Source organism: Tyto alba, unplaced genomic scaffold (genome assembly GCF_018691265.1).
Source record: "Tyto alba isolate M040663 unplaced genomic scaffold, T.alba_DEE_v4.0 Super-Scaffold_2, whole genome shotgun sequence".
NCBI classification, from domain to species: Eukaryota; Metazoa; Chordata; class Aves; order Strigiformes; family Tytonidae; genus Tyto; species Tyto alba.
In genome coordinates, this window is record NW_024881282.1 from 88,621,618 (window position 1) to 88,647,880 (window position 26,263).

The following is a 26,263-nucleotide window of genomic DNA, read 5'->3' on the forward strand; positions in this document are numbered from 1 at the left end:
AACTCTCACATACAGCACCCACAGAAGCTATACTTCACCCAGCTTTGCTTCTTTCCCTCCAGCTCCCTTTTTCCCTAGGTGTTTTTTCAATTTTAAGCCAGTGTTTTGGCCTCGCTAAGGTTGTTTCTGTGATGGATGACGGTAGCTGCAGTGTCCGGGAGGCTCTTGGCATCCCCTTGTGAGTACCTACAAAGGCAGAGGCTGATGAACTGCACTTAAAGGAGATCCCTGTCACCTCATCACCAGCAGCACTCCAGAAGTTTCTTTCATAGCTATCGTCTCACTGGGAAGATTTAATTAATTGCTTTTTTGGAACACGGCAGTGGTAGAGTTTGAGGTCTTGGTTTGGGGTTTTTTTGACGCTCTTTGCACCCATTAGCCGAAGGCTGCGTCTCTCTGTCACAACAAGGCAGCTATTTTTTCCCTTCCCTCTGCTTGGTTTGCTTCATGAATCCCAGATCCAGCCTGTGACACGATCTCATGCAATGTGCTTTATTGATGGTTTCAAGAAAAAAAACTTCCCTGTGTTCTTGCCAGGCTCATTGAAAGTGACATTCTTTTTTTTTTTTTTTTTTTTTTTTTTTTTTTTTTTTTTTTTTCTTTTTTCCATTGCATTTGAAGCCTGGGCCCATTTCATTTAGGAAGAATAACTCTAATTTCTAGTTTTTGAAATGTTTTCCTAATCAGAAGTGCTGTGTGAGAAGAGCCATCACATTTTAAATAATTGATGGCTACTTTATTGAGTTGTCAGCACTAATTCATCCTCCTTTTGAAGTGCTCAGATGTTCAAAGAAGTAATCCTTTTACAACATGCTCATTTTTTTGAAGAAAAGTTCATTTTTATAATTACTTTTTTTTTTCTTCCATTGCAGAATGTAATTGTAGCTGTGCAGCGAGGGGGAGGGATAAAGTACCTTCCAGCTCACACAGGCTCTAAAATGCCTTTATTACTACTTTTGCTGCTAATTTCCCTGCCTCCCTCCTTTTACAGAGGTTTAATTATACCTGTTTTAAAAGTGCATTTTGAAATATGACACCTAGTTCTCATAGAGAACAAAAGAGAGATTAATCTATTGTTAAAAGAAGAGGTAAAGAAGCTCCACTTTTTTTTTTTTTTTTTTTTTTTTGTCAGGGGCTGCCCCTCCCTGACAAGCAGCATTCAGTGGGAGGATTGCAGAGGAGTAGCTGTGATTTTGAAGGAAGGGACTTGTCAACAGGAGAAGAAAAAAAAATGAAAAACAGATGCAGAGCTGCTGTGATCAGAGTATTCCTTCATGCACGGTGGGTTTTCCCTCCTCCCCTCCACTGGCAGAGGGGAAGGTTCTTGCTAGAGTGTATAAACTTTGCTAGCAGTTTAAAGGTTAATAGCACTCTGAATTACATCTGAAAGAATTGAGAGAAGGCAGCAAATTAAAAGTTTCCCCTCTTGCTACTAATCTGTAAATAGACCCTTTCCATTTCAAAAAGAAAAAAAAAAAATAGTTTCAGTCATGCACACAAAGCTGTCAGAACGGTAATTTTTTTGCAGAGGATCTCCTTTTGTGCTGTGATGTTTACTTACGTGAACTTCCCTGTACAGAGGGTAAAAGCTTTTCCTTTGCCATGCATAAAGCAGTTGTGTGGTACCAGTTTGTGCCGCCCCAGTTCTGGTCATGATGGGCCCGATCCAGGACTCTCTGGAGAAATTAAACCATTGGGGTGGATTCTTTAATTAAAATATTGAGGGACCTTGTGTCTGTGTAAAGTAAACCGCTACATGGAGTGAAAATAGAGTAAAATGATACAACTCTACGGGAGAGCCCTGCCCCGGGCTGTGTTCTATTTTAATTAATTAAGTGCTGATTATAGGTGCTGGAAAAGGTAAAGACAAGAGAGAATTGAAAAGCACTGAATTTGTGAAGATGGTGTGCTAGATTCTGATCTCAGCTGACCTTTAAGTCGATAGAGTTATAAAGGATTTCTTCCAGTGTGAGTAAGATGAGATCTGTCCCGTTAGCTCTAAATAATGTCTGTAGTCAGTCATCTTAAACATTAAAAAACAGAAAAAGATACGGTCTTTCAGCTGCATCCAACTCCTGTTTGCGTGAATAGCATCAGCCTCAGTAACCTCTTGACTCAATACAATTAAAAGAAAAACAAGCTTGAAAATGAAGCAAACCGAACTTTCAAGCCTCCAAGGGAATTCCAAGGCAATTCTAGAAGAAGGCACTGAGATTTCTCTGCTTATCTATATTTTTTCTCATTTAAGGGTGGTGTCAGCAGCTGTATTAAGGGCAAGTTGGTGACAGGTTGAACACCCCTCTGGTATTAACATGGCATTTTATATTTGATTCCTGCTCTGTTGTTTTCCATGCACTTTATCGGCTGCAAAATGAGAAATATTATTAACCATCATTCTCCTGGTTAGACGCTTCAAAATAGTGAAGACGACCCATTTTCCTAGAAGTATTAATTGCAAAAATGTACGTGAACTGGTGCGTTAGAGCCTTCATCCAGGTGCTAGTCAAATCGTTGGTCTGAGAATAAAACTATATGTGTTTTGGCGTCTTCCTAGAGTTACTTGAAGAACTGTTTCCCGTTCTCTCACTTTGGTTTTGCTGTTTGAATTAGCACTGATGCAAGAGAGCGCGGTCTGCAAACCATCAGGGAATGGTATCGGGTCCCACTGGGTGATGTAGGAAAATTTTGCTGTGGTGTAATAGCTGTGCTTGCAGGTTTGTGGGAACGTGGGTTTGGAAGAAATGTTTGGAGAACTCCATTCCCACGTTGGCACAGGCAATCTCGTTGATGAAACCCTCTTGCAATTAAGCTGCATCTGAAAGGTGGCTCTTCTGCTCCTGCTTGCTTCTCCCTTTAAAGCCCTTTTTGTCATTCCCAGGTTAAAAGTAGCCAACAGGTAGCCAAGGGCAGCCAACACTGACTGTTTATTTTGCGCCTTGGACTGGAGTTTTTTCGGGGGAAAAAAAAAAAAAAAAAAAAAAAAAAGCAGCAATATTTTGACATTCAGATTCATTCCTTTTAATGTTGCTTGGTATTGGGGGATTTTGGTTCGATTCCTAGTTCTACCTGATGAATTTGTGTGTGATACACGCTTGTTTTCTCATTTGTAAAGCCAGCCACAACATGCAGGAGTGTCCGTAGGAGCAGCCAGTACATCATCCAGACTTCATTTCTAGTGCTCAGTCTGAACTCTAGGAAAAGTGGCAAAGATGATGATGATGATGATGATGATGATGATGATGATAATGATGATGATGATGATGATGATGATGATGATGATGATGATGATGATGATGATGATGATGATGATGATGATGATGATGATGATAATAATAATAATAATTCTTACATTGATAAGGCCTGGGGAATAGCCACATACTTTAGAAAGATATATGAACTTTCTTGCTTTTGAAGAGAGAAGAGTTCATACCACAACAGAGGTGTGGGTGTTGGGTGGGCTCCTCAAAGAGTTAATGAAAGGGCTGTCAAAGAGCAACCAGCAGCCCATGGATTCCTAATTATCATTGTGTCATGGTTTAAACCTGGCCGGCAGCCAAGCACCACACAGCTGCTCACTAACCCTCCCCTATCCATAAGGAATGGGGGAGAGAGTTGGAGGGGTAAGGGTAAGGAGACTCGTAGGTTGAGATAAAAACGGTATAATAATTGAAATAAAATTAAAATAATGATAATAATAGAGAGTACTAGCGGGTAATACACGATGTGATTGCTCACCACCCGCTGACTGATGCCCAGCCCATTCCCAGCAAATGATCCCAGAGAAGAGAGAATCCTGAAACCACCATCCCAAAAACCTGATCAACCCTTATCTAAACACTGAGCACGACGTTAGATGAGATGGGATATTCCATTGGCCAATTCGGGTCCGTTGCTTTGGCTATGCTCCCCCCAAGCTTCTGGTGTACTTGTGCACTAGCAGGACATGCAAAGTTGAAAAGTCTTTGATTTCTTAGCAACAATTAAGAACATCAGTACGTTATCAACATTCTTCTCTCATCAAAACCCATAGTAAATCCAAAACACTGCACTATTCTAGCTACTAAGAAAGAAGGGGGAAAAAAAAAGAAAAATTAAAATAAGCAATTAGCTCTGTCCCAGCTGAAACCAGGACACATTGGCTCCTGGACCATCCTATATTTAAGAAAAGTCTGTTCTCAGAGCAACATCAAATGCTCCTGGCCATGATGATGCTCTTTTGCCCTTTCTTTGAACCACCTGCCAATAACCACCAGAGGGGACAAGGAACGGGACTTAGAGCAATCGCCACTCTGCAAAGCAGAGACTGTAGGCTGAACTATCAAAAAAAAAAAAAAAAAAAAAAGAAGAAAAGAGAGAAGAGGTTAAGATTAAGCAGCTAGTGCTTTGAAAATAAGAACCTGCTGTTAGATCAGGGAGGAATATCCATGACAAATGGACTCAGGCAAGCGGGATCTACCCACTGTTGAGTGCAAACCAACAAATAGCTGGAGGGTGTCAGGGCTTACTTGGTCTTTTAGGTTCTTAAAAATAATTTGGCAACACTTGCATGGCTTGTTAAGCCAACAAAATCTTGTTTAATTGAAATGAATTGCCTGTGTGTATATAAATGCGTGTTGAAGTTTCTGTATGGCGGCCTCAAACCGGTAATATAGGCTGAGCATCTCTTAATTGCATTCGGCGTTGCATTTCACAGCTGGGCTGAAAAGCGGCCAGAAAAGCTGCTTTCCATCAAGTCAGGTTTCAAGTGAGGGGGAACAAGTCCTCCTGCTAATTTTTACATTAATAATTCACCAAGACCATAGGACTGGAGAGTTGGTTGAAGTTTTGAGAAGGAGAGAAGGACTTCTCAAATCAAAATGTTGATTTGACAGTGAGCTAAAGTGGAATTTAACCCAGGAGTTGATATGGTCAGGAGGGTACGTCTGGGTGTCTGGAAAGATGTGAGCTTCACAAATAAACCATTTTTGCTATAATGGGAATAAGAACTCTTGAACATTAAGCAATCCAACCTTGAAGAGGAGAAGGCATTTAACAGCACCTTTCCTTTTGTTTTGCTGAACATTGGTCTTAGCCTGATATGTTTTTATAACCTTTAAAACAAAAGAAAAAAATTGCCCTAATGGAGCAGAGAAAGCAAAATCCCTTGATAATGTACAGCTAAGTTAGTGCCGCGACTCCTTTATACATGAACCAGAAAGAAAAAGTTTGGGACAGGGCTCAGACAATAATTTGAGGCAGCATGAAGCCTTCCAAAAATGGTCTAAAATATATATCTCTATATATATTTTATCTTACTTATTTATTTATGTATTTGCGATAGCTTGAGGTTGAGCCCCAAGGCACTGAGCTGTGAACGGCGGAGGAGGGAAGAGGGGAAATGTGTGCTGATGGGATTGGCAGGTTGTTGTTGGAGTAGATGTGAGGGTTTGGACCCCCTTAAGATCTTCTTCTCCAAATATTCAGCGCTGGTCTGTTTGAGCCACCCTCACTGTGCAATGTGGCCTTCCCCAGGGCTGTTCCCCCAAACTCCTCTTTTTTCTATTTTTACGTGGGTATCAGCTTGGCTTTTTTCTTTTAAAGAACATTTCCACTTTGTATCATCTGGCACGGATCCATATTTAGGTAATGAGAGAGGTTGTTTTCCCTCTGATGAGGAAAATTATTTTAAATGTTTTTCTTCTAACAGGTTAGCAAGTGTTGAAATTGATGTAATGAAATAATGACGGGGGAGCATCTCCCTGTGAGTTTAGTGCAGTGGGGAAAAACATGCTTCTTGACAGGCTTCGGGTTTTTCTTCTAGGTTCATTCCACTGCACTTACTCTTTTGCTTTGCTCTTAATAATCAAACAGCTCTTGAAGGCAGAGGGTGGCCTCAAGGAAATACTCTTTAAGTCCAGTCTATCTCCATCGTCTGGTACCATTCACACCAACCTCTGCTACCAGTACCAGATCTGTACTTGACCACTTGCTTTTGCAGGAGATGGTACACACCATTGCCTTTTCACTTCCCCTTTTCCTTCCCTAAACCCCCTGTAACTTGTAGCCATGACACAATTGAATGTTATTTATAGATTATTCCATACTTCTTTGGTTGCATCATTTCTTGCAGGTATGGTGGTAGCACAAGGCTTCAAGAGAGATTTGTATGAAGGTGGGGATGGCCTGGCTGGCCAGTGGAGGATTTTCCATGCGTGAGAAATCCTAAAAATCCTGAAATTATACTGGAGATTGATAAATGACACATTCAAGGTTAGTGTTGATACAAGAGGAGGACAAAAGCAGGTAGCGGTTTAGTGGCCAGGAGGGAGCAGAGCACGTCTGGCTGAGGGAGCTGTTCAGTTCCCATCCCTACCATTGATTGACTTTGTGCATTCAGCTTTTTTTAAGAGGCTGCTAAAACTCAGCTCCAAGTCCAGGCCGTGAGATAATCCTTTCTTTCTCTTTTTGCACTGGACTCTGGAGGAATGGAAGGGAACTGGGGAAACAGCCAGTGGGAAGGTTCATGGCAGCACAGGCAAGGAGCAGGTATTTACAGAGCAGCGGGACAGCTGAGTTTGCCATACAAGCTCAGGTCAAAACTAGCCTGTCTGGGGTTGTTTGGGGTTTTTTTGTTTTTTTTTTTTTTTTTATGTCTGATTCCAAGTGCTGACTTGGGGTTGCATATGTTGCCATCAAAAAGGAGCTGATTTTATTTTGGTTGATGTTCTGACTGGTGTCATGGAGCAGGTCAGTGCAGACAAGGTCTAATGTGGAAAAAAAGCTTCTGGCAGAAGTTTGTGGATCTATCCGTAAATCTTCGCTTTTGGAGATTGACATCCACAGACGATGAAGACAGGAATAGAGGAAAAATTATGGAGCCAGGAGTGGAGAAGGGCAGTATTTGGGAGCTGACAGCCTTCTGTGTGTGGCCTTTCAGTGAGAACATCCCCTCCAGAACATGCCATTAGCTGTCCAGGGCCTCTTCCCTGCCTCATCTCCCACCTCACTGAACACATGGCAGATAACTGTAAGTCCACAACGGCTTGCTGGACCCATTTCCTTGCAATAATTAAGCTTAAAGGTCTTCTATTACAAGAGTTAGTTCATGCCCCCAAATTATGTTTTCATTTAATCGCATAATAAAGCAGGAGCAATCCATTTTTTAAGCACCTTTATCATGGTAAAAATAGCAGTCAAGTCGCAATTTAAATTATTTTTCACTTTTGTGGTCCCTTCTCTTCAATCAGATAACTGTCCATATCTGCTCTCTCTTAGCTCTCCCATCAGTTTAGGATTGCATGAAGCCTCCAGCGTCCTTCCTGGTTTATTTTTGTGTACCACACACATAGGAAAGGAAAATGAAAATAGAAGCAACAGTGAAAACTTGAATACTGCGATTGCTATTTCAATCAATTTGAGAGACCTGCTGTAGGAATAAAACGCAAGAGCGTTTAAAAATATGTGTATGTTTCCAATTTATAGCAGGAAAATGCTCAAATCTCTTTTCTGCTGTCTTCTAACATAGATATCCTTGGTGCAGCAAATTATTTAACAGATGGTGGGAATATTTAGGTAAGGCTGGTGGAAATCGGTCAATAAAAGCATGCTTTCTGTTGACCCTTTTGGGACCTTTTGTGTATTTTGCTGTAAATGGATTAGCACCATTTTTCTTGGGTGACTTTTATAAATTGGTTCCGGGCGAGATACGCGGGGTCACAACACAGGGTGAAAGCCTCGCTTTCTTTATTCAGAGTTTCCTCCATAATTGCTGACTGAATTTTCCTTAGCTAAGGAGATCTGCAAAGGCAAATGTCAGGATTTGTCCCGTTTCCAGCATTCATGAGCAGCTTTGTGTATCGCCAGCATCAAGAAATGGGAAGGGACATGTGTGTTGGTGGTGGCCACAGGGCTACACAGCTCCTGAAATGGAGAGGAGAGGCTTAAAGATCGTGGTTTCGGGTCAGGGGAGAGAGGAGAAAGGGGCCGTATAGTTCTCAAAGTGCCTGATTGCAGCCTAGTTCATAAAGTTGCCATTGGAGTCTTCCCTATAAGGAAATTCCAAGGATGGCTCCAAAAACTTCATGTTGAAGGTTTCCCCCCCACAGAAAAAAAAAAAAGATACTTTAAGCAAAAAATAAATCTCCTAGTGCCATAAGTGACATCTACTTTTAGAGGATTATTAAATTGCAATTTTAAAAAAAACATCAGCAGAGTGTGCTGAGGGTGTGTGGGGCTGGGTGCTGGTACCCTGTTAGGGAGGATGCAGTGCTTCAGCTCGGAATTGATGTATGTTGGAACAGCTTAAGGCTCAAGTGGTTGAAGATCTGTAGCTCAGGACCAAGGTGTGTTGGCAGACAAAGGTGAATGAGTCTGCTAGAGCATGTCAAGAAAAAGTTTGCCCAGAGCACACCTATAAGTAATAGTTTCATGAGCACTTGCAACCATGTTCATTTAACACAGGGATAATGAGATTTCTATTTCTCCTATACATCCTTCACATTTAAGTCAAACATGTCGGCAAAAGGAGATTTAATACACTGTAGCTAATGAGCCTACATTTTGGGTAACTACAGAATGACAGAGTTGACTTTTCAAAATTGTGTTGTTCAGAGTGATTGTTATTTAATGTTTATTAACACGTCCACGAAATTTAGGTGCAGCTGTTAGAAAACACTTACATTATGAAACTGTTGATGTTGGGTTTGCTTGAGAGGAGTCGGTGTTTTGTTTTCAGTTACTCTGATTTTACTAGAAACAAACTACTTTTTAAAAAGCATCCGATGTGGACTCTGTTTGCATTTCCCATGAGAGTTTGTTGCTCTGCTGCATGGTTCAAATAATGCAACAGAAGGAGCCACCGGGAGTTCTCACTGGGGGTAGGATAACCGCTCATCTCCCAGGGGGACCCAGTATCGCCCAAGGAATCTTCCAAATGTATTCGGGAGGACTTTCGGGGACATAAAAGCACATTCTGGCTTCTTGGAGCAGATGAGGCATCGCTGAGAAGCTGACTGAGAGCCTGGCCAGCGCAGGACTGTGCCTTAGTGATGAAATCACCCACCTGCCTGCCTGGCTCCATACCCCCCACTGACACGGGGTGATAAGAAAGGTTAAATAAAACCCTGGCAAGCTGTAATTCGATCATATTGATGCTTACGAGCTTTTTTCTCCTTTCTCTCTTCATCTTTTAGAAAGCCTACTTGACCAGGGGTGTTTCCTTCAGCAGTGGTGTCTACCCAATATAATCCCAATGCAGCAGAGCTGCCTTGTAGTTGTTTTCACATTTTCTATCATATTGACGTTATTCCAGAAAAAAACTGTGCTTTATAGCATCTTATATTACTTGCTGTGAATTTTAAAATTCAGTATCACTTATGACAGTGTAGATTGGGCCGGTATTTTCTGAAAGCTCTAATAAACATACGGCAGCAAATTAAAATTACATGGCTGAACAAATTACTGCCGCCAGCCATCCGCCCTGTTCCTTCAATGGCTGTTGCTAGAAAGGTGAGGGTATCCGATCCACTTGTTTAATCAGTCCCTGAAACCCTCTAGTTTTCATTGTACTTTCATGCAGACATACCCTGATCTCAGTTTACCTTAATATATGATGCAAAGTGCTGCGAAGGTTTGGGAGCAGATTCAGGTATGTGAGATACCCTTAGATCGTGCTGTTGGGTGGAGTGGAGGCGATGGCTTGGCCATCTGGTTTTAATCCATCATCTCATCTCTCAGAGCCCCTAAAGATTTTGAGATGTGCGCTCCTGCATGCTGTTAGTGGGAGCAGGACACTCGGCTCCTCGGAAGAGCAGAGCTCTCATATATCCCATGTTGAAGGTTGTCTGATCTGTGTCCTCCTGCTCGCATCGTTTTCAGCCCCTGGACTTTTGAGACATAATTTTTTAATCTGGCCCCACGACTTGGACAGCAAACATATTTGCGGGGCAAATGTGGTGCTTTAAAGATGCTGTCTATGCTTGGACTCTTTTCTAGAAGTAGAAATTTGAGGAATGTAAGATGTACCATGAGAAGTCTTAGCCAATCTTCCCTTCCATCTTAGGAATAGTCACCAAGAAGTGCTGTTGGAGCCTGCTGGAAATAAATAAATAAATAAACCAGACTCTGTGAAATCCTCCCTATTCATTAGGCTTCATCATCGTCTCTGATAGTTTAGCGTGATCCCTAAACACTCCGTGCAATATCCTTTCCAAATCACATTAAGTCTGACAGCTCTGGATTGCCTTGATAGATGTGTAAACGGTCAGCCCCGTTGTGAATGCCACCGCAATCCATGCCTCCCTGATCCCTCCGCCTCTGAATCTAATCACCCACTCCCGTGTAAGTGAATCCTAAACTCTCATTATACGTCGAATAAAAACTATTTGCTTGTTTCGGTTCTGAATTGCCAGTAATTAATTTAGTGTCCGGCGAGGTGTGAAACTAGGTCTGATATTTTCCCTCCAGGCTGCATTTAGAAGCACAGTGCCGAGGGAGCTCTTGGGTCATGAAGTCCCGGTCCCTGCCATCAGATGCACAGCATCATATAATCTGCTTTCAATAAACATATTAAGTCTGTCTTCAAAGCAGCCTGGCTTCCATTCCCCATAGCTCGTGTTGAAGGGTATGTAGAGTTATATTGCTTTAGTGCTTTACTGTTCCTCCAATTCCAAGCAATAATAATACTCAAGGCTGTTTATCATGCAGGCTGTTGCATTTGGTCCACCTGAACTTTGCCATCTCTCCCTTGGGGCTGCAGTGGTGTAAGTAACTTGGAGTCATCAGCAAATGCTTCTGCTCAGAGCTACTCAGCCTTTCTGCAGCTCAGCAACGAGTAAATTAAACAACACGAGATTTCGTACAGAGGCTTAAGACAGTCTTCCTCAATTTTTCACCTTTCAGCAGCAGTATTTTTGGCTGTCTCTTGGCCAGTTTTTGATCCAAAACTTTGCATCTTGCTTTGGGACTTAATTTTAGTATTTTATTTCTTAAAGGAGTGGACCGACTGATCCTTTTCAGAGGTCCATATATATATATATATTTTTTTAGCAAAAAGTTGAGCTGTTTTTGAAAGAACTCAGGCTTATTATAATCCATTTCCAACTTCTTCGTCACAAAATGTGGTCTTAGCAGCCATGGTTTGGAAGGAGTTCCAAATCCAGTGGTAAGGAATGCTTTATTTTTATGATAACTGAACTACTCAGGATCACCTTGAGCACTTGACCTCAGCTACTTCTGTTCCTTGAGGTCTATCAGAAAACACTCTCTGCCTTTGAATTCCTCAAACCGAAGGCATGTGGGTGAGTGAGATGACTCGTGGGTGAATGAAACACAGGAGTGAGGAAGAGATTTATCTGACACGGGGTGATGGACGTGCTGTGCACGTTCTCCTTCTCCTTTTGCTGCCAGGTGTGGTTGTGCAGCACTTTGTAGGCTTTGCTGTCTGCGCTGAACCAGCTCTCAGCTCGCCCTGTTCACAGCTTGGAGACAAATAGAGTGAGAAAGGGCATTTAGATTGCACATGACATCCCCTCATCGTGGCAAATAGGACTGTATGGGCAGGAGAACAGGAGTCTTCACTATCTACACTGCTTGATTCAATTCATAGATGTCCATCAAGATGCTGAATTAACACAGAGCACGGGTGTTCTCAGGCTGTCTGAAAAGTGGTGACGGAATAATTTTTAACCTATGTGTTACTGTGTGGTCCACCATCAAGAGTACCCTTTGCTGCAGAAAGCCAATTGTGAGAACATCTTTGCAGCCACACTGGTGGTTTTTAGGAGCAGAAGTCTTGCCCTAGGAAAAGGTTTTGTCCCCGGTGCCATCCAGGTCTATTTTTCTAGTTTTTGGCTTCTCTTGACATGGAAGTTGCAAAATTTGCCAACGTAGGTTGGTTTCTTCAAAAACAGAGTTTGGCCCGACTGCTTTCACAGTTGGACATTTCAGGGAAATTTCCTCCCTTTTTCAGGCAGGGTGCTCTGTAGCAACAGGCAGTGATTCTGCTGAGAGAAGAAAACTTGTGAATACAGTTTGGCCAAAAAAAAATAAAAAATAATTTCTCAAGGCTATTTAGTTGGCTCTTCACTTGGGGGAGTTAAGGAAATTCCTTTTAGAGAGATTATATAGCCACATTCATCAGCCTGCTCCGTACTGCTTGAGTGGGACATGGATAAATACGGATTGACCCTGTGTTGCAGTAATGCATCTCCCTTTTTAAGCACTTAATACTTAAAACGACTCCTCGGTTTCCAAAAATTCCCATATTTTTTGCCCAGTGGCAGTCCTAAAATGTATAACTGCTTTCTGCCTGTACAAACTCTAAATGGGATGATCGTCCCATTTCTCCAACACTTTCACCGCCTCGGCACATCGGATGCATGTTCCCCATCAGACCCAGCAATGGCTTTTTCGGGGTACGAATTAAAACGTTTATCCTACATAGTAATGAGACAAAAAACCAAGAAGCAGTAACTGAGTAGTAGCCTGGTAGTAACTGAGCTACTTTAATTTGCTCCTTCTACATGGAACTGAATCAAATCTGCTGCCATTAATTGCGACAACGTCTTGACATTGGAGACAAATTTCTCCTCCGCTCTCTTTGCATTCAGAGCGCTCCTCCCAGAGGCAGGAGGATGGCTCGAGTGATCCTGAGTGCCACCTGGCTTCCCGATAAAGCTTGCATTTCATCTGGTTCACTTGTCGGCAATATCGTTCCTCTTAGTAGCGCGGCATTGCCAGAGATATCTTGCAAATATGACAACATTCAGGAGACAAATTATCTCCATTCGGAGTTAATTTCTGTTTCCCAGCAGGGCTCCGCTGTGACCCTGCTGGGTTTGGAAATGCTGCTGTTTGGTTAATAGATGAATGTTTTGTGGATGACTGTATCTGTGCTCTGCTGGTGCCAAGTTTGGCTTCCTCTGCTCCCTCGCCTTCTCACTTGCAGCCAGCATTGCGAGGCCTAAATGGATTTATTCACAGGACAATAACTTGACTGTCATTAGCATGGGGAAAATAATGTATGAGCAAGCGATAAAACAAAATGCTCATTCTCTGCCATCCATAACTGCCTGGGAGGTCTCTTAAAGATGTACTGTAGGGAGCCATCTGCTCGGAAGGGGAGATGGGACTGTCAGGAAATGATACACAAGTTAGAGATGGGAAGGGAAGATCTATAGTATCATCCAGCCCATTTGCTGAGCGGGACTGCTCATTACTGCTCTGCCCGCTCTGGCTGGGAATTGAACAATGGCATCTCCGCTGTTAATAGACATCTCTCGTAATGAGCTGACCCAGTGGGTCTTTCATTTCCCCATTTGATCTTTTTTTTTTTTTTTTTTTTTTTTTTTCCCCCCTCCCAGAATGTGATTCAAGGGAAAAGGCAACTTTTTTTTCAAACTGCCCTTTGCTGTATTTTGGAATCAGGATTTTGCGTTTCTTTGCTACAACGGAAATCCTGAGTTATGAGCAGATGGTTGCTAAACTGCTGAGTAGTTCATTTAGTTCATTTTTGCTCCTTGCAGGGAACTCAAAAGAGTGGAAATATTCATCACGTAGTTTGGGAAACTGTGAGGTGCAACTGAATAGTTTGAGTTTGGGTTGGGTTTGGTTTTGTTTTTTTTTTTTTTGATTAATTTACAGGTCTTTGGGCAGATCATGATAAAATACCATCGCAGCATAGTTGGGGTCTTGTCAGCCTAGGTATTGCGGTTGTGAAAGGAGGAGAGGACAAAGTTGGATGAAGTAAGGCTTCCCCTGACGTGTAATTCAGGGTTTATCTATTGTAGTCTTTCTCAGCACATGACATTTGATTTTACAGTGCTGGGCAAACAGTGCAACTGGCTCCTAACACAAAAATTTATCACAGAGCTTGGCCCCCATCCAGACCTTGTTTTATGTTGAAAGGTGTGAGATGGAGCTCTGTGAGAGGTTTTCTTTTTCTTCAGTCTTCATGCGAATAAGATGGTGGAAGTTGGTTTAGTGGTAGCTGTGCCCCATCTGTGAGATTCTCTGCGAACATCCAAGCGGTTCCATTTCCACGCTCGTTTAAGCTGGTGTGGCCAACCTTTGCTACTGGAGATGATCGACCTGAAAGGGAGCGTGCCGTGCAGGCTGACAGCATTTTCCAAATTCATCACTGCTTCCCAGAAAGTGCGTGACGGGTACGGCTTTCTCAGGTTCCATCCTCACACTTAAAAGAAACCCATTTCAGAAATGGTCCCACAGTTGGACCTGTCACCAGGTGGGCTCCAAGGCAAGAAGAGACAAGAAGTTTTGTTCAAGCAGGAAAAAAACAGTTAACAGTGTTGAAAATTTACACCCAACCCGCAAGTCTCACTGTAATTTCTACTTCTCTTTGCAAGAATCGAAGGCTGGTCTTGTCTGTTCTGACATCTCCTGAGCAGAAGAGTTTGTCAGACCTGAATCTCCAGGGGCTTTAAGTGGTCACTCAGTTTTGATTAATGTAATGTTAATACGAGCTGTTGGATACTTGGAGCGAACTGCTCACAATCTCCATGAATGAGGAATTTCAAAATAATCCTTTGGGGACATCCAGGGGCAGCACTGTGATCTCCTTAGTCTTTGATGTGTAGAATAGAAGGCTTAATTTATTCAATAAATCACAAGTGATACCATCACGTGCAACGTATGAGTTTTCTCCTCTTTGTGCTTTTTGGGCAGAGCACTTAACATTGCATCCTCCCTGTTGGGCTGGCACGAGCCTCCAGTGCTCTGCGAGGGCACCCTGAGTTGCCCTTAAATTGGTCGACTTGAATCCTGCTCGTGCCACAGAAATAAATGCAAAAAAGTAAGCAAACAAAATAAATGAAACTAGAGGGCTTTTAATTCCTCTGTTTCCTTTTGCAGGAGAAGAGACAATTGATTTTTTTGTACTGACCAATTTAGGAAGCGCTGCGTAATACCAAGGGTTTCATAAAATTAAAATTTCACCAGACCAAGGATATTTGGATACTGTTTATCTGTGTAGACATATATGTGTGTTAATTTTTGCCTTGAGTACATTGCCTCTCATTTCCTAGTGGCTTTGCTTTTTGCTTACTGAGTTGTGCCTGGGAGAAGGAACAGTGCAAGCTGTTCTGAGAAGGCCTCAGCTCTACTAAGGTGATGTCTGGAGGGGGTTGGAAGGCACTGTCTTGCTGACATGGGCTGTGATTTCTCCATACCAGCAGTATATTTGTTTGAAATCCTTTAGAAGCAAAGCAAATGGGGTTGGGGAGTCCAACATCTCTCCTGTCCTGGAGAGTCTAGTGGTTAGAGCATTGGCCTGTGCAATGGGACATGCAAGTTTGAGTCCTACTGCGGATTGAATGGTCTAGGAGGAAAAATTCACTCCTTCCTATTGGTTTCCTAACCACTAAGACAGGCAGAGATCAATTTTGTCTATAAATACACATTTCGGCATGGATCTGTTTTAGTGAAAATGTGGAAAAGGTCCTGATTTTGCACGTTCTGTTGGAAGGAACCACAATTCGAAACACCAGAAATTGCTAAAAAACCACATTATCATCCTCTGGCCTCTTGTGTGTACTGGAGTGTAAATTCCCCTTATAATTTTTTTTTTCCTTTAAAATTAAGATCAACCTTAGCGCTGCAGAATTCAATAGCTCCAACTTGAGGGCAGCTCTCTGGGAGCTGGTGGTTGTTGATGTGGCCCATCAATCATAGCTGTCGGTTGTAATGTCCAGCCCTGCATGCACAGGGCTACATTACGTGCGGCAACAAGTTCTCAACAAAACCAATGTAGTAAGGGTTTTAGCAAAAATGCAGCCGCCGAGCTGCAGAAATCCATCTCCAGTTAGTTGCTGGTAGGTGACTTTTGAAAGCATTTTGGAATATTGAGATTTCTTTTCTTTACTCTCTAATACTTGCATTTAGAAAAGGATCATCTGCAGGTGAACCTCAAACTACTGTTTAGGGAAGAAAAGCTTTTTAAACTAGTTGAAAATGCTTAAACAAGGCTGAGTTGGTCTAACATTTTTTGCAACTGCCTCTGGAAAAAGGAAACGTACACCATTCCTGTGGTTTGACTGCATTTTCGTCTGTGCTGGCTTATAAAGTCAAGCCACATAAAACAATACAATAACTGCCAATTTTAATATACTTTTGGATTTCTCAGTAGGAATTTAATTCACTGCATGTAATTAGGTGGAGCCTCATGGAGGGCCTCTGCTCTCTCCCCACATTTCCCAAGGATTGCTTTGGAAAATACAGACTTCTTAATCACATTAATTATAGTTGGGTTAATGAAGAGTGAGCCAGAAATGTGAATTGTGGTGCTCGAAGGTGAGGTTTGACCTATCTCTTTCAGGATCCCCCCTATATTGTTCGTTACCTTCTAGAAACCCACTAGTGACGCTGGTCTTGTCACTCTCTGTTGTCATCTAGCCCTACAAGTGAGACTTTTAGACACTTGTTCCAAAATCTGACAAATGGTCTCGTAATTTCAGTGAAATGGCCTCTTTCTGACGCCAGAAGCTCACCCTGGGTAAGCTCTTAGAGCTCAGCCCGGGTTAACTGTTAAGCCTTTACATGTCGTTCATGTATTTATTGGGCCGTTTTGCTTCTAGCGATCTTTTGCATTTTCATTCATTCTTGCTGACTTCAGATCGTAGTAACAGTCTTTGCATTGGTGTCCACATGGACAGCATAAATCCAGGGGTGCAGTGTCATCCTCTTTTGGGGACTCGGTCCTGCTCAGCCATTCTGAATCTAGTTTTTTCCAATTGCTTTTGTTTTTTCATCAGCCGGCTGCCCTTGCTGTTGTTGCTGTGTCTTTCCAGCAGCAGCTCTCCCCCACGTGGGACATGCGTACACCCTCTCTCTAGCTAGAAATTTTTAATAGATACGTATGCTTTAAATGCTGCAGCTCTGAGACTAAATAAAATAGACCTTGGATCACATAGAGTATTCATAAAAATAATACAGATGGATCTTACTCTCCAAACTGGGCTAGCCATATGAAAACATTTATTAAAAAACGAGGTTCGCTCTGCTGCCAAAATTGATGGCCTGCTTCTGACCATCATTAATTTCATGGTCCACGTTCAATTTGTATCGTGTTGCAGCTGCTAATGATGTTCTAGAGCAGATACTACAAAGGAGAAAGAAACCTGCCACTCAGTAGATGAGACATAAATTGTCACCTTGCTATGAGTTTCCCTGTAATTGGGAGAGTTGTGTAAAATCCTATGAAGAGCCACTTCTGGGAATATTCAGGGGGGCTGAAAATGTCAGGGACGAGCTTTTCAGCTCCTGCAGTACAAACCGTGCTTGAAATAACTGGATGTTACTCCTCTTCATTGCAGCCTTGCACAAATGTATATTGATTAATAAAGGAAGAGCGTGGCCTGTGCCTGGCACTTTTGAGTGATAAACAGTTATGCAGCAGCAAAGAGGGTGTATTAAAGGGTAAGAGCTAATGACTTTTCTTGTGTATGTAACACATTAAAACCAGCATGAAGCTACAGCTATTTTATCATGCTGCTAATGTCCCTGACAACATTCACTTGGTGGGAGTGAATGAATGGAAATCCATTTAGAGAAGTAAATTAAAATACCTTAAAAAATGCCTTTAATAATAGCTATAGAACTCAGCAGGATCAGAGAAGTGAGAGATACAAAAGGCCTATTAAGTTATCCAGTCCATCTCCCTGCCAAGGCAGCGGTCTTCCTTATTATGCAGTTACCACTGTATCATTCAGTGAAGATTTAAATGTCTCAAGTGCCAGTGCCTCTGATGGGAGAGTAATCTAAAGGCTGGAAGATTGGACTGTCACAAACTTGCCCCTGTGTGCAACCTAATTTTCCCTTCCCTGCTCGTCTCCTGCGCCGCACGCGTGGATGTGCGATGGGAATAAATGGATGGAAATCCTTATCCAAGTGTTAACTTTCCCACGTCCTGCTTTTTAAGCTTGTAACAGTGCGGAGTTAGCAGCCTGCTTGGTATCAGGGATGCACATTTGTTTCTTTGAAGACTATCAAAAGACATCTCCTCAAGCAGCTACTTCAAGTCCCGTGGGTGTGATTTACGGCAGCGTTTCAGAGGTGAGAAGCACCTTGGCAGGGGATGCTCAGTGGCTTCTGCTGATGGTCCATCTCCAGCAGGACGGACCCACTGAATCCAACCCCTTTTTTTTTTTTTTGGCACGCTGGCAAGCTCCTGGGCACTGGCTAAGAGTTGATGTACCAAGAATTCCCGTTTTGTGGGGAATTTAGGAGATTTGAATAGTTACGGTGTCTTTTGGGGGGGACAGATTGGCATTGCTAGTTCTGAAGAAGGAAATGCCACTGCTTTTAGATATTTCTGTCAGAGCTTCTGGGATGGCAACGTGGTTTGGTTTGGCTAGTTGTTTTTAAGCATCTTTTGCCATGAAATGCATTTGAGCTCAAAATCAGAATAAAGGCATCTGATCTCCGGTATAATCAGCCATAGTTCACCCAGTAATTTGTACATCAAGTCCATAACTCTTGTTTAAATGTAGCTAGTCTTTCAGAAAAGCACCTGTGCTTGATTTAGAGCCTCGCAGAGATGGAGAATCCAGCACACGCAAGCTGTTCGTGTGGCTAATTACCTTCACTGTTAAAAAACATGTAGCTCATTTCTGCTGTGGTATGATCCAGCTTCGGCTCCCATCTGCTGGATCTCATTATGGCTGGCTTAGAAGGCTTAAGTAAAATAAGTAAGGAGCTTGAAAAATATCCTGATGTTACAGACATTCAGGAGGTCAAAAAAAAAAAAAGGTTTTTCTTTTCTGTTTTCTATGCAAATGTCTGAACAGGAGGAGTGGCATGAAAACCATCAAGTCCAGTTCATCTGGGCTACATAGAGTAGGCAGTTGAGCAGAGCATTTCTCATTGGAAAAAGCTTTTCGTACATAGTTATCTAGTCACATTGTTCTGTTTTGCTGGTGGCAAAATTGGTTTCTGGTGGGACAAATGAGCTGTAGTCTCATATGTGAGTGAACATCAATCTACAGTGGTCACTAAAGATAGTGAGGAAGAGCTGAATTGCAACCCAGATGTTAAGTCCATGTCCTACACGATGTGAGAAAGAGTGAAGGTAGATGTTGGGTGATTCTGACCTGGGATGCTGTAAGAAGGGACTCGGTTTAATTAGAAATTGGGGAAATCTTTCCAAGAAAACTCCTTGCTGTGAAGCGCGACCTGAAGCACAAGCCTGTCTCAAATTTGGACAAAGAATACGATGAAAAATCCCATCCAGCCATACCCACGGTCCTCGTGCCTCCTCTCCAGTCTTCCCCAGCTTTGGGATTTGGCCTCGTGTATTGCAGAAAAGGCACGTGTGCTTCTAGACCATGTGGGCTTTTGTTCAAATTGCAGAGTCGATGAGTATCACTTACCTGTTTTTTTTTTTTTTAAATCATTGCAGAGCGTAGTTTGAAGATACCCGTGGCAGACTCCTGTTTCTGTGCTTTAAATAGTTGTGAATGATGGCACGCTTACTGGACTGCAGCAGGGTTGGCCACAGTTAATGTTAACTTTGTGTATGATAGAGGCTCACGTGTTCAAATCATGGAGACTGTGAAATCCTAAATAATTAATATAATGTTTAGAGGAAGAAAACAGTTCTTCTGCATGGTCAAAGGTTGTACAGTAATAATCAGATTTTACGGTACATGTTCATTATTAAAAAAAAAAAAAAATGTACATTTTGCTCTTCATCAATATTCTAGTTCACTGAAGCAAATGTTTTCTAGATCACACAGTGCCAGGTAAATAAGAGCTATCCAAGACCTTGTTTGTGCACTCATTTGGCTGCTGCAACATCACATTTAAAGGTAGGAAACACAGCTTATCCTGGGCTCCTGTTCTCATCCATGGGGATGAAAGCACTCAGGACCTCTCAGAATCAAGCCAATAAAAAGAAAAATATCACCTGCAGTGAAACAGGCAGAGTTACACTTTTAAAAAAAAAAAATCCCTCAGAATTAGGAGCATTTGAGAAGCAAAGTTGTAGTAGGATGTTGTATAACCATAGTAACAGGCAGGATCCTGCAGAACTGATACTGGAATAATGAATTTTGCTGAAAAAAACGCTGTATGAGAAAAGCAGGCTATCAGATTTTGAGACCATAAAAAGAGTTTTTGCATTTAAACATATATTTGAATTGATACATACTAAAAACTCCAGCCCTTTGTAAACCCTGGATGTACCACAGAAGAAAACAAATTGAAAAGCCCCCTTATCGCTCAGTGTGAAATAACCACTAATCAGTAAACCAGGCAATTTAGACTATCATCTTTCCTCTGTTAGCTGAAAAAAAAAAAAAAAAAAAGGTTTTACTTGGTTTAGGGTTGGGTTTTTTTCTATTTTAGTGGGGTTAACTCCAGCACTGATATACTGAAATTGGGGTGCAGGTTGGCTTCGCACGGCGATGATGGAGCTGGGGCAGCACCCAGCTCTCCTGCTCAGCCTGTTCCTGCTTCCCCGGCCGCAGGGCTTATGTTGGCTGGTTTTTAGACATCAGATAGACTTTAGCAGCCAGCTTAGAGCAGCATTCAGGGAAAACTGGGTCCCCAGCTCCTGGTTTCCAGTTTTGAATGATTCCCATCTCTAACTCTGCTCTGCTAACATGTAATATCACCTAATGAGATGAGAGAATAGTTATTTCAGTGGCCTCTCAAGGCATTTGTTAAACTGCTGGATTTTGGGCAAAGGGAGTAAATGCATTTATATTTTTTATCTCCATCTCCCATTGCCCTTCAAGGCGCTGACAGCACCTGATATTTATCAGCTCACAAGAGCCTGTCCAGGTATTTAAGCAGCTCAACTGGTAAAGCAGAGCCCCGGTAAAGCGAAGCACATGCTGGGAGATCTCCGCAGAGCTCCGTTTCACCCACCTCCCGAGGAACAAACCGTTATTAATTGACAGCAGAAGAACCAAATTGCAACCGGCAGCCTACCGCGGCGGAGCATCGCGGGTCAGAGCGCAGGGGAAGGCAGGGTGGCAGGTGGGGGCGTGGGATGGGGGGGGGGGGAGCCTTGCGCGTGATTTTGGCAAAGCTCCCACCGCTGCTGAAAGCCCGTCTCTATAAATGTCCTAATAAAATTAATCATAATATTAATGATTCGTACAGTCGAACAGCCCAAGCTGGAAGGAACCTGAAGAGGTCATCTGGTCCAACATCTTGTGGGAAAGGGAGCTGAGGTGGGATTATCCAGCACCCTCTCCCGTCGCATCTTGGAAACCCTCCGGCGACGGGGACTCTACAACGTCCTTGAGGAGGTTGTTCCAGTGAATGCTTGTCCTCTCTGTTAAAAAGCTCTGTCTTATGTCGAGATGAAACTTCTAGCAGTGCAATTTGTACACGTTGCCCCTTGTCTTCTCCATGTGTCTCCTTGTGAAGAGAGACCTTCCATCCTCTTTCCAGCTGCCCTTGAAGTACTGGATAGCATCAAAATAAAATTAACGCCAGATCCTGGATTCTAGACACAAAATCCTATTTAGTTTTGGGGGAATTTACACATTTTTATGCGAAATTCTGTATGCCAGGCCAGTGCCTAAGAGCACAACAACCTCAGTTTCCATCCCCTTTGCACTCCGGCGGTCTTTGCTGTGCCGAGGGAAATGCTGGGCAGCCTCTGGACCCATTTCAGGCCTGGAAGCAGCTGAGACGGAGCCGCTGAGCAGAAAAACAGAAAAAAAAAAAAAAAAATCAAACATCCTAAGTGTCCTGCGACTGGTGGGAGCATTTCGCCTAAACCTCCCCTGGTGTTTCAACGCTTGTGTTGGGCACAGCGTGGGCAGCAGTTTGGCAGCTGCCTGCGAAGAGTTTTGGAGAGGTGGGATGGGAATGGCCAACGCTGCAACATGGAGAGTGGGCCCAGAGGGGAACGAGGAAAAGTTTTGATGTGAAGGAAGAAGCTGAAATGGATCTTTGCTTGACGCTTGGGGCCGTGGTTAAAGAGGAGGGCTTCCCCGGCGCGCGGGCTTCCCTGGTGCGTGCTGTGGGGCAGGGATGGCACCAAAGCTCCTGAGCCAGAGCATCCCTTGGGGACTTTGGGTTACGGCTTTGTGAGGTGCTTGAGCCCGACAGCAAGATGCCAGGAGATCACCACGCGCCGCTGGCCTTCAGACAGGTCCCGAGCCGGCTTCCGCTGCGTGCCCGTCAGCCTCGTTGCGTCCATCCCGACCCGTCCAGAAACCTCCTCCAGTTCTGTTCTGCAGCTCACTGCAGAGTGAGGAATCAGCCTAACAGCCACAGGTACTTCAAGAAAGTAACCCCAGCTTTCCCGAGCAGGAAAGGAGAAGCTCCACCGTCCCCTAAACCGCGACCACCCAGTTGCCAAGTGCAGCCCTCAAGTCTGCAGCCCACCTCCGCGGGATTTGTGGGGAAGTTTGTCACCGTAATGGATGCTGACACGGCACACAGCACCCGAGACAGGTGAGGCTGCATCGAGTGGAACAAATCTATATGGATGATGCGTTTCTGCTGGGGCAGGCGAAGGCTTCCTCCTCTGACATGGTGATTTATATATTTGCAGCTCTTGCCCGAAGAGTAGCGCCCCAGCATGGGTCACTGGAGCCCTCTGCTGAATACACCTCAGTGTCAGGGAAGGATGAATAATGCTTTGGAAAGGCAAATGCTGCAAATTTAACATTTGGAGGGGCAGCTGAGAAGCTGTAATCAAAAACAAACAGACAAAAAAAAACACCAAGAAAATGCATGAATAAATGTTGCGTGTCAAGGTGTTGGTGTGAGACGTAACCACCGATGTCCTTTGGAAACAGCCCCAAACCCAGAGCTGTGGGTCAGCACTGAGTTTGAAGAGGTTTGAAAATCTTTCATCTCTCCTGTTCTGCCTTTAATTACAGCCGTGCTCTGTATAGTACTTTTAAAATTGTGGGGTGTCAGCTAAACTCCGGGTTAAAAATTAGATTAGGCTTTATTTGTTTTTTAAGGCAGTCACGTCCTGCGCTCATCTGGTGCCTTCCTCTGCCAAGGCATCTCGAGGAGATTTTTAAGTGGTGGGCAATAATATACTAATAATCAACAACTTTCCAGTGCCAAGGTCTCTTCCTCCATCTGCTGTGTTTTCAAGAGCCCGTCACCTGTGGTGACATCCCTGCACAAGTACATCCCCATCTTGGCCTTCTTCCCCCAAGAAGATGAAGCAAGTGAACAGGCATGGGAGAAGCTGTGATTTCTGCAGACAAAAAAAAAAATATTTAGGGTGGAGATTATTCCTCTAATCTAAGTGCTCCTTGCCAAGAAGTTAGAGAAAACAAAGTGACAGATTGAAAACCTGAAGGTTTGTGTAGGCTTGCCCTGTTGTTTTGAACTTCTGCGTGTCGGGGAGTCGTTGGGGAACCAGCTTTATTGTACTGAAACTGCATTTTAAGGGACTCTTAAAAAACATACCTCCAGCTGCATCGTTTTACATCGAGTGCCCTCTTGCTGTAGAGGAATTCAGTCGTTTTAAAAACTTAGGTGGGGTTGCACAAAACAAAACCATCCTCCCAAAGGTATTATTGAAAAAATACCTCTGAGTCTGCTTGTCCTCTGTCTCTCTGGGCTGGTGAAAGCCCTACGGTTGGAGTGTAAATGATACCTGCCCTGGAGCTGCTTTACATTATCCGAAGCTTTAGCACAACTGAGAATAAGGACCATATCAAGGACTAATGATAAATGTTTGCAAAATACATTAAAGATAAAGCCCACGGTGTTAATAACGAGTGGTGCTGCTCTTTTTTGTCTTCTTACCTCCACAGTAGCTAATGGACAGGAGGTCATAAGAAGGAATTTCTTTTTATTTTTAGTAGCCTTAAGACTCTTTTTAAAGCCTTCACCCCCATGTGCTGCAGGAGTAATGAATCATACCCTCGGCATGATGTTAGGATTCAGCACCACGCAGCGTTTTCAGGTGCGAGGAGATGAATATTGTTCTGTGGATGAGTTTCCTTGTTAGTGTGGGTTTTTTTAAAAGGCTTCATTGAAGTGTCTTGCCATAAAATTATGCTTTGATCATATCCATTTGCTGTTAATGAATCCAGATGGGTTAGAGGCAACTGGATTGTAACTCTCTGATAATACATGTGCTGCCTTTCATTTTCTCGCGCAGTTTCAGAAGATCCTGCGCTGGCCCAGCTAACGAATCCAGCTGTATTAACATGGCCTAATGCATCCTAATACATAGTGTCCCCAGAGACACATGCAGATGTGTCAGGATTGCTTTGGGAAAGGTTAAAATGTTTCAAAAAAATAGCCATTACGTATCTGGTACTGTCTTCTTTCATATGGTAATCTCCTTTTTTCTTTCTTTTATATTTTTAAGTCATGCAAGTAGCTTTATATTTCCTTTAAATCAAAAGATCTTTTTCTAAAATCAAGCTATTGGCAGGAGCTTAGCTGTGATTTTAATGTTGTTGCAGAGAGAAGAAAGTAAGTGGGAGAAACTACATAGAAACCAGAAATACCTTCTCTTTTAATGTACGATCTTTGGATTTTTAAGTTGTTTGCTCAAATGTTGAGTTATGTAAAGAAATACCAACGGGGGTGGATTGAGACCAGTTTTGATTCCTCATTGTGCGGTTGCACGTCCAACGCATTAAGTTTGCTATCACACGAGGATGTCTGGAAGGACAGATCCTTCCCCAGGCAAGCTAAGAGAGATCAGTTGATAGCATGGATCTGCTGAAAAACCCACCCACCTCTCACCAGTGAAATACCAGTGGAAAATGAAAAATATGGTTATCCATGCAAAGAGGAGAAAAATCGCTTTCGTCTTCCAGGTTGCTACATGAGTTCGAAAGGATTTTTAGGTTTTTTATCCCCTATGTATAAATGTTAACTTTAATGCCTCACCCTTAAGGATCAGGATCGGCCCCCAAAGGAGACTTGGATTTGGATTGAAGCTGCACAGCTACTTCTGTATTTTCCGTTTGTGCAGTCAGAGATGTTCTCATGGCTCACCCCAGCAGGCTGGAGCGTCGCCTTTTCCTCTGCTGACAGACAAACTCTGGCCATGGGAGCGCCTTTAAGCCATCCAGGTGCAAAGTGGAGCACCTCTGCTTAACCCCCCCCCCCGGCGCCGACTGTGGTTGTTGGAGCTTGAAGGTTGAAGGACAGCAGCTCCTTCACCAGCCCAAATGCAATGAAGGCACAGCTCTGCCCTCCCTCGAGCCCAGTGGCTCAGATGGATCCATTTTCCCCAGATTACTAAGTAATTTTCACACCACATTTATCAGCCCAGCGTACTTGGTCTTGCGTTTACTCTCAAGGGAGAGGTGCCAGGTCAGTCTCCCATTTTAGCAGGATTTGGGTCGATTCTGTAAACGCCGCTTTTACCCCCGCTCGGGCACGCCAAGCAGGGAGAGCAAAGAGCCTGGGCGACATTTGAATCCTGGAGCTAACGAGCTGCGCTCGCACCTCGGAGCCCATCAGTAGGAAAACAGCATCCGTGGCTGCTGCAGCCTCTCCCCGCAGTTGTCTGCTTCATTGAACTGCGCCGACTCCAGGCTGCAAGTCCTGTAGGGTTGGTCGTTCTCCTCCGTGCGCATCAGGCCCCGGGTGGGATTGAATATTTATTAAAAGACAGATACTTGTAATAACGGGGGAAGCGGCGTAAACAAGAGCATCTGAGAGGCGGCTACACCAGACTACGTTTTTGTTTGGACAAAATAATCCCAAATTGTCGCTAATTACAATATGAAAGATCAGTTAATTCCTGTGATTTGCTTAAGAGCGAGCTTAATAAAATACAAGAGCAACCAAAGAAAAGTTGGGTTTTTTTTTTTTTTTTTTCCTTCAAGTACAGTTGTGAGCCAAGGACATATCAGGAACAGCGCAGACGGTGACTAAGCCTTCAATGAAACCCCCACATGCTAAGGAGTCCTGTGTGCTCTGAATGAGGATGAGGTTTGCAGATGCCTTTTTTACCAAATCGGGGACAGGTAGTGGAGTAGAATCAATTCCTGTCACTCAGGGCTTGCTCTGGAGGAGCGGGATTATGGATCAGGGCGATGCTGCCGCACTTTAATCTGGAAATCAATAGAGAGACGGAAGTTGGGCTTGCGGGGATGTGGCAGAGACAGTGATTTGGGGTTTGATGAGATTTTGCTCTGCAGACGCGTAACTCCTCTTCACGTCCTGATGGACAAAGGGAAAGGCCTTGATGCAGCTCTCTTGAAAGTCCCTGGGGTCCCCCCCGTATAATTTGAGTCCGGAATTTCTCAAATGAACCAGGGTTCCCAAATGCTTCACTTTCCTTCTTTGCCTTTGCACCTAGCTCAGGAATAAC

The 26,263-nt window shown here is 43.4% G+C and overlaps 1 protein-coding gene across 1 annotated transcript in view; it reads left to right on the forward strand.

Annotated features, from left to right (window-relative positions):
• EXOC4 (exocyst complex component 4) overlaps positions 1–26,263 on the forward strand; it is a 410,569-nt gene that overhangs the window by 308,930 nt on the left and 75,376 nt on the right. The window lies entirely within an intron of this gene.